The sequence below is a fragment of the Corapipo altera genome, unplaced genomic scaffold, assembly GCF_003945725.1.
Source record: "Corapipo altera isolate COAL_440 unplaced genomic scaffold, ASM394572v1 104, whole genome shotgun sequence".
NCBI lineage: Eukaryota > Metazoa > Chordata > Aves > Passeriformes > Pipridae > Corapipo > Corapipo altera.
The window spans coordinates 492173-500980 of record NW_020884920.1 but is presented as its reverse complement, the minus strand read 5'-3'; the positions used below and the strand labels follow the sequence as shown (position 1 = coordinate 500980).

The 8808-nt window shown below is 41.7% G+C and overlaps 1 long non-coding RNA gene across 2 annotated transcripts; it reads right to left on the bottom strand.

Moving 5' to 3' along the window:
- Positions 1-671: 671 nt before the first annotated feature.
- Positions 672-8470, bottom strand: LOC113953369. 2 transcript variants are annotated; one of them, XR_003529858.1, is made up of 4 exons: positions 8365-8470; positions 5860-6075; positions 896-1072; positions 672-799 (listed from the first exon to the last, which is right to left on the bottom strand). It is a non-coding gene; the product is annotated as an uncharacterized LOC113953369 (long non-coding RNA). The 2 variants fall into 2 exon arrangements; XR_003529857.1 differs by lacking the exon at positions 8365-8470 and having other exon boundaries at positions 5860-6161.
- Positions 8471-8808: the final 338 nt, after the last annotated feature.

Here is an 8808-nt window from a genome sequence, read left to right as displayed (position 1 = left end):
ATAGTGCTGAGGATATTTACATCCTCTTTCTCTAGTCAAGCTTGGATATAAATTAAAAGGGGTGTAAAATTGCAGGAAAATAATAAATGCAATTCCTTGTTTATGGAAGACTTTAATGTCCCAGATCTAAAGAAGAAAATAAATGCCACTAGTGATGGCAGAGCTTCATCAGAGACGTTGGGATGGTATAAAGTGGTTTTCTTTAGTAATCAATTAACTAACAAGAGATGGTGTTGCTCAAGAATGAACAAAGAGGTCCTTTGCCATGACTTACATAAGGTTAATGGCAGGTGGGAATGATATACAAAGGAAATAGTAATGTAACAGAAATTACAATATCTTGTGAGGAACAAACTACATTTCTTAATGTAAAAAAACATTGAGGAACACATATAATCTCTTCCCTAGCATATTGAAATAAGTGGTATATGAATTTACAAGCAAAAGCAGCCAGTGTTTAATGAATTTCAATAAAAGCTTGCCTAGGACTTCAGCATAGCAAATATAATGTTTATACTCTAAAAAGTATTTTTAGAAAGTATACGTATTCTAAAACGTATTTTTAAAATTCAGTGTAATGCCAGGTCTTAGAACAAACTTCGAAAGAAAGAGCAATTAGTTGTAGGGAGGCAAACAGAATGTGAGAAAACATACATGGTTTACCAGAGCAGAGGATGTCAGACTGAGCTGGTGTATTCTGAGTAAGATAATTGTCTCTCTAGAAGGAAATAATGCAGTGAACTCAGCATGTTGGGGTTGAAACAGATCGTTTGATACAGTGCTCTGCAGGAAATCATTCCTGAAAGTGGAGGTGATAGGGATTAATACAAAAGCAACGTGAACAAGGAGCAAGAGGTTATAGTAAAAAAGGAGTTATAAGAATGGAGCAAATTACCTGACAGTGTTCCTCAGGGTTCAGTCTTTGGAGCAATACCATTTAATCTACACTTCCATGAACTGGGAATAATGATCAGGCCCAGCGTCAAAAACTGTGCACGTGATGTAAAGCTGGAAGATATTGCCCATACTGAGGAGGGCCAGATCCCCAACTGGAATAAGATGACCTTCTTGCCTGCAGTGATAGAAATTTAATAATGTGAACTGCAAAGTCATGTTCTTGAGATTCATCAGCTGGAAGCAACAGAGAAGGAAAAAGATCCGAGTGTTCTGATGGACTGACAGTGTGCCAGATCTGCCAGTACAACACAGCTGTGGAAACAGATAATGTAATGGTCACATGGGTTAGGTGGGATTTTTAGTAGAGAAGGAAATATTGGCACTTTTAGACAAGGCACTGGTAAGATTTTGTGTGAAATATTTATACAATTCCTGTCAAGAGTGTTGAAAAAGATTAGCTTAAACTGGCATCAGTGCAGACTGGCTATTAGAGCAATTACAGAATTAACATTCTTAGGGAGAGATAAAAAGAACATGACTCGTTCTGTGTGACAGTGGAGGAACAATATGCAAGTCCTTTATAAATGGATTTTAAGATAAGTACATGAAAAAGAAAATAAGATAAAGATTAACCTGATGTGAGATCAAATTTTTGTAATCTGATCAACAGTGTGTTTAAACTGAAAACTAAAGAAAGCATTTCTGAGTACTGAAGGAGATCACACATCAGCATGGTCTTCCAAAGTCAGCAGTAAGGCAAGGAACCTAAACAGTCTTAATATAGAACTTGATATACCCATGGAAGACTTGTAAACTAAGAAAATGAGCCTGTGATCAATAAATGTTTTGGATATACCAAAAGGGGCATGAAACAAGACTAGATCACTGTTTTTCTTGTGTATGGATCCCAAGCTTCACAGAGCTTTCAGACTGCCCAAATGTTCCACCAGCAGGGAACCAGTGGGCTCTTCCCAGCACATCCTCATTGCTGTACAACTGAGTTTGTGGGCTTTTTTTACATCTCTCTGAAACACTGGACCTTTGGCAATTGTTCAGTTTCACCTCCAAAAAAAAGAAATGTGCCTGGGAAGTGCAGGGTGCGTGGGATGAGACACAGCTGAATGAGGGATTTCTCATCCCACACAGCTGTGGTTTGTACCTGGGTGTAGTGAGGTGTGGAAGGACGTGTGTAGATGTGTGGATTGGACATGGGACCTCGCTGGACCAGCTCCTCCTCTCCGGCCCCCTTCTCCTGCTCTGGCTCCAGTGCAGTAGCACATCACCAGTGGTGCACTCTGGCTCTCCCTTTCCAAACAAAATGCACTCTCTTCCATTGCCTAAACCAATCACTGGTTTACATTTTATTCTCTACAATCTTATGGCGGAATGTTCATTCCCTAAGTGCCTGATTATTTTATTCTTACTCATCCTGTAGGCCCACCCTTGGTAACTGAATTTGGACATGGGTTACTGAAGAAACTTGGATTGCTTATTATATTCCTCCCAAATACCCTTTGCCTCCTAAGACTTCTTTTCAGCATCAGCTGTTCAGTCACATTCTCTGTGTTATTGATTCTGCTCTCTTTTATCACAGTATGGCATGTGATAAAGAACTTCTGCTGTGATGCCATGTGAGTTCAAGGACTCCACTCCTGTACCTGCCAAAGGTGATTCTCTGAACTACTGTAGGGTGGCTGAATGTTTGTATTATTCTTTTCTCCACAGTTATCATCCTCCCCACCCTATTTTATGAGGAAAGAAAGCCAGAATAGTTACATAACATGTTCTCAACAGGAAGCAAAGTAATTGCCAATGTTGTGTTTATTTTATTTGTTTCCATGTCAAACTGAAAAAAAGCTCATATCTCACTGTGAACTACCTGGCAAAATGTAATCCTTTCTTGTATTTCTGAGAAATACCTAGGACATCTCAAACATTTGTGGAAACAGTATTAGTAACAACACAACAACACATCTGCCATGGTTTGAACTCACTCTGTTATGCTTCTTTTAAGCTCTTTCTCAATGATATCATGATCTGTCTCTAGAGCTCTCATGTAGCCCACTCAGGTTGTCTACCACATGAAATCCTCTCTTATTTTTCTGGAGTTTTGAACATGTGAAATCGGTTTGAATTATTCTGATTTAATCACAAAATCCTGTGTAACTTGTAGCCTGTCAGGATAAGCTGGTTTATTCTCTTAGAATAAGCATAATTCCAATAGGCCCTGACTGTGCACTTAGACACTCCTGTATCCCAGTGAATATAGCACTGCAGGACATTTCAAATCCCAAAGGTCTGCTTTGTTTGAAATTGGGCACTTTATTCATTTGAAGATCCAGTGTCTGAGGTTTCTGCATAACAGAAGACATCTACAAAAGGTTTAGCATGGCTGGATATGATTTAGGTAGTGATGCCAATGGGAGCTTTTCACAGCTTGATGAACCAAGACTAAAGGGAAAAATCTTTCTGGAGAACTGAACCTCCATTGTGTACAAATGCACTAGGAAAGATGGCAGCGGGATGAAGGATCATGTACAAGACACCCTGGCAGGATGAAAAGGGTTTGGGTTATGTCAGAGCAGCTCTGTGCTCACCTGAGAGAACCAGAGGAGACACAGATGGAGGGGACAAAAACAGCAGAGCAGCTAGATGGAGCAGCACTGGAAACTTCTCCAATACTGCTACTGGCATTTTATTTCTCGATTTTTGCACTGCAGAGCAGGATTTAGTGACCTATCGACAAATCCTCATATGCATCCTCCCGGCTAACTCAGCAGTGTCAGAGGAGCAGCTTTCCACATAAAAGATATTTTTACAGGCTTGATTTTTTACCTCCTCGTGGCCTCAGCTTGCCTGTGCAGCTCACACGCCCAGTGCAGAGCCCGCAGCTCCGGGGGTAGCGATGTCCTGAGGGAAGGGAGCGAGCTCAGCACCTCAGCCCGCTGCCTGATCCTGCTGCCTCCCGGCACCGGGGAACGATCCATCACCATCCCTTCCCAAAAACCCCGGGGCCGTGCCCGCAGCCCGGTAGACACAAGGTGGCGCTCAGCAGCCTCCCTGCAGCGGGATGCGGGCATTCCCGGCGGGATGCGGCGCTGGGCGCTCCGAAGGGATGCAGAGCTGGGCTCGGAACAGGCCAGGGGCCAGGAGCCAAGCTGGGCGAGGACTGCACACACTTGGTCCTTGAGCAAGTATTTCTTACATCAATGTTTGCAAATCCTCCACCTCTAACAGCTTTACATTTTAATAGGTCTTATGAAGTGTAACAAACATATTAAGGAAACATATTAAGAGAAAGAAAATTCAGAGAGCCTAGAAACATCTTAACACTCTGATGTTAATCCTACCAGAGCTTGAAACTGTGTTTGCAGGCTTAGCAAGATTTGTCCTGTTCTTCCTGCCAGATTCAGACAATGGCAGCCAAAAGGAAAAATGTAGGATCACCTCAGATCTGCAGTACACGACAAGATCTTGTTCACATTTTCACTCTTGCTATTTTTCTTTCTCTTGGTCATTCCCTGCCTATGTATTTCTCTTCAATCTCCATGCTCTGCTTTGGCTGTTTTGTCTCTCAGAAAACACAAAGGAAGAGGACTCAGCAAGCCAAGCCCTGACTGACAAGGCTTTGATATCTCCATCTTTGCCCCTGTGGCTGCAGCAGAGCCCCACTGCAGAGTGCAGTTCAGAGATGGATCACCTGTCCTTCCCTGCTGCCTGAAAATCAGCTCCTGTTTGAAGAACTTACATTTACATCAACATCACAGGGAATGAGAGACAACTAGACCTCACTGATCACAGTGGAACACTTTCCCTAAACAGTTCACTACTACAGCCTGTTACTTATCTTTCTGCTATACAAGCAGGTCAGGCCATGGATACTTTAATCACATAATCATGTCCACATGGTCACATGCCACATGAGCTACCTGTGCTGAGGCAAGATAGGTATCTGTATTTATTTATATTGTATTTCGTCTTAGAACAGGTGGTCTCTCTGATTTCTTGGCATCACCAGCATGTGAGGCCCATTCTTGCCTGCACTGACGTTTACGGCTGCTACAGTTGTATGACTTATCCCAGGGTAATGCCAGCTAAATCGAAGTTATATTTATGCATAAGAACTGCTTTATTTTTCAGGCATCCAGCTTTAGTGCAGGCAGTTAAAAAATGCTTTCCCATCTTTTCTCCTTAATACCTTGTCAGAATTTGATTAGTGCATTATCCCTCCTGTTCTTCCAGAACCAGCCCTTAAGCAACAGAATGCACTCATCTTTTCCATCCTATTCTTATGACATTTCTTCCTAGGCAAATCTTGCCTGCTCCAAGATCATGGAGGACTCAAAAAATAGCCTAATCTGCAAGGATTGACTGCCAAGTGGGTGTAGAATTCAATGAGCCTGCACACGGTGGCCACATCCTTTGAAAAGACTGGTTCCATGGCTGTTGAGTGTTACATACCTAGAACTTGTCACGGAGCGCAAGATGCACGTTTGGGATGAATAAAAAAATCTGCTGTCATTGCTCCACATCACACTCCAGGAGCACCACAGCAACAGCAGACCCACTGCAAAGCCTCTGGTGGCACTGTGTCCCTCAGCCCTGGGGACAGCCCTGAGCCACTGCTGGATGCCTCAAGGAGACGATGTCTACCCTTCTGCTTCAGTTTTAGTTAGAGCAAGCAGTTTGCCCAGCTTCATCTTTCTGCTGTTCCATCAACGATTATCCAACATACAGCATTCCTTTGCCCACTCTAAGAGCAGAATACTCCCCAGCTGACTGCTCCAACAGCACAGTTTAGGTTATATCTCATCCAAAAGTGAAGTACTGAGCATCTGCTACAAAAAGCTGGAAGACTTTCGGTTCCCACCCCACTGCTTCAGTCACCTGGGAACAAATCAGGAACCTTTAAATGCTGTTCAGAGATCACAGAGATGCACTCCCATATCCATCATGACTTACCATTTTTTTCAGTTGCCCTTTTGTCAATCAAAACAATCCAAGTGATTAATAAATCCCAGCAGTTTCACAAAGGTTTGCTGCACACTCAGAGCTCAGTGGTGTTTCTCATGGTAGGGAAAGATGTGCTCACTTTGCCACTGCCTGTTCAGCTTTGGGAGGTCTCTAAGCCAGCCATAAACTACTACTTCTACTTGCAATTAGGCTCCAGATCTTCACCTACCAAAATAAGAGAAATCTGCAATGTGTTTATATGTTTGTGTCTTATTTAAAGGAGGCATAGGGTGAAAAACCCCAGTGTAGAGTTGCTGACTGACTGATTGTGTAAGAGGCCAAGTCTGCATGATCTTTATCCACGTTTTTACGCTGGCTTAGTCTGTAACATTACTTAAAACATTCCCCACTCCTGAGACTAATCTGTCTTATTTAAATGCTTGTCCTTGCACTGCTCCAAATCCTAGTACAACACCTACCTCCCAGAGACTAGATGTGGATCTGGAAAAGGCAACACAAAACCAGAACCAAATAGGAGCTTCATTCTAGAATTGAACCTTCCCCTCTTTCTTTCACACAAATATGATTATTCTATGACATATAAAAGTAAATGTTGGGCAGTTGCCTAAAGCCAGAAAACTTTACATTTTTTATTTTTTAAAAAGTAAAGGTAAAACAGAGAAATTATTCTCTGATTACTCTCTATCTGATGCTGGAGGGCTGTGTTTAAAATAAGTTATTTATTAAAAAATGCAAAATCCTTTAAACACCAAAGGCCTTTTTTCATGAGTGTTTCTTGTTACAGAGTTACCAGAAAGTCACATACCAGGTTTTCAGGGTAAAAGATGCTTAAAGAATAAAATCATTACCATAAGAGTTTATTTTTATGATAATTGTTGAGCCTTCAGCAACTAATATGTCTGATTTGCAGTAGAAAAGCTCTGACTGGCCTTTTCCTTAAAAAGGCAGCACTTTGCCCCATGTCTGGGCAGAAAGGGGCTGCTCAGGTTGGTGGGTTTTACAGCCAGGCCACCCCAGGGCATCACACACCGAAGGACCAGCGATGAGGAGCTTCGAGCACTGGGTTTGTGACAAGAAGGCAGCAGAGCTCAGACCTAACCCTGGCTCTAACCCTGGCTCCAATATGGGTTTGTGAAGTAGAGTACTGGGCTCTAATGCCACAGAATAACCACCTTCCCCCAGCCTTGCCCGCAGGGGGCCACGTTAGTGCCCAGCGGGAGGGAGGATGGAGGGTTAATGTGGTGTCAGCAAGTCACTGCTCAGCTCCAGCAAGCTGAGGATCTTGTGTCTGCGCTGAAGAATGATTCATTTTAAAAGAATGTAGGTATCAAAATGCAGGCAGTTCTCCAGCTACATACAAGTTAGACTATCTGTTTCTTGCTGATACAAATTTTCACACACTAGGGGGGAAAAGTGCTGGTTTCATGCATCACTTTGCACTGGATTGTGTCCAGTTGCTTTGCTTATCATTATGCAACTGAACCCAGGGCAATTCAACACCCAAGACAAAATTAGAAATACATAAATGTATTTGCACTGTTTCTTTGCTCTCCATAACAATATTTGTTTCACTCCCCAACCCAAGATGAACCATACAGCACAAAATGAAGTACAGAAAAAATACCTATAATTTCTTTCTTCTGAATTGAATATTTTGCCATTTATTATTGGCTTGCACAGCAGATCAGATGGGACTATTTCAGTTTAAAATTAAATTACCATCTTGATTACTGGGAAAAATTTGTACACGGATCAAATCTACCACAAAGCAGCCCTTAATGTGGCAAAATTTCAGTTGATTTTCAGCACAAACTTTGTCAATATAGGGACAAGCAAGAACTCAAGACTAATGTAACCCAAATTCTGTTTTTACCAAACTGAAGAAACTATAGAAAAACTAAAAACTAAACAAAGCAAAACAAAAGAAAAACACCAAAACAACACAAAACTACTGACCTATGTTTAACTCTTTGTCTCCAGAAATAATTGATGGTAACTATCGAGTTGTTTTAGTCTTTTTAATCATTAAAGAGATTAACCAAGTTTTACTTATAGGGAAACAGCATTTTAAGTAACATGTAGAAACAACTTTGTGATACACTTTCCCTGAGTAGGATCTGATTCCTAGAATCATCTATCTCGTAATGAAGCAGTTTGTAGCACAAGAATCTATTCAACATATACTGAGACAATATCACAGTTTTCCCTTTCAGCTTTGACCTCTTTCTTTGACCCTTTTTTAAGGACAAAACCCAGCACTTAAATGCCCAGGGCAGACTGCACAGGGAGGTAGTGACACACAGCACACAGTAAATAACAACTGTCCAGGGTCACAGGGAGGCTCAACATCAACATCAGAATTAGATAGTCCCTCCTGGATTCCCTGGAGGCAGAACTTCAGACTGTACAGTAGTGGGGTCCAGTGATGATCCCTACTAGGGTAAGTCCTTACTCCTAAACTCAGCCATGTGAACTATCCAACTAAATACCAACCTGCTGCTATTCCTGGGGATCCTGCAGCCGCTGCTGCCTCAGGAGTGCCTGCTTCCTCCTCATACTGACAATTACCATCTTACTTTGACCAGATGTTGAAATGTTCCTCATTTGACTGGGAAGGAAATTGAAGAATATGGGGAATATTCTGAGGAATATGACTGAGAATAACCACATCACCTTAACAGAAACTTCCATGTGTTTTCACCAAGCCCACAAAGTAGGCTTCACTAATAACACTCTGATGGCTTTAACCATGATGAGGTACAGTATGGAAAATTTACATATTTTGGTGAAAACAAAGACACTACTTGATTTTAAATGAAAGCAGTAGAGAAAGAAAGATTCAATTCATACTAATGATCCATAGCTTCTGTAGCTATCAGGTCCACCTTGTTAAGCAGTTTCCAAATGCTAATTATAACACAGTTTTAATGGGAAACA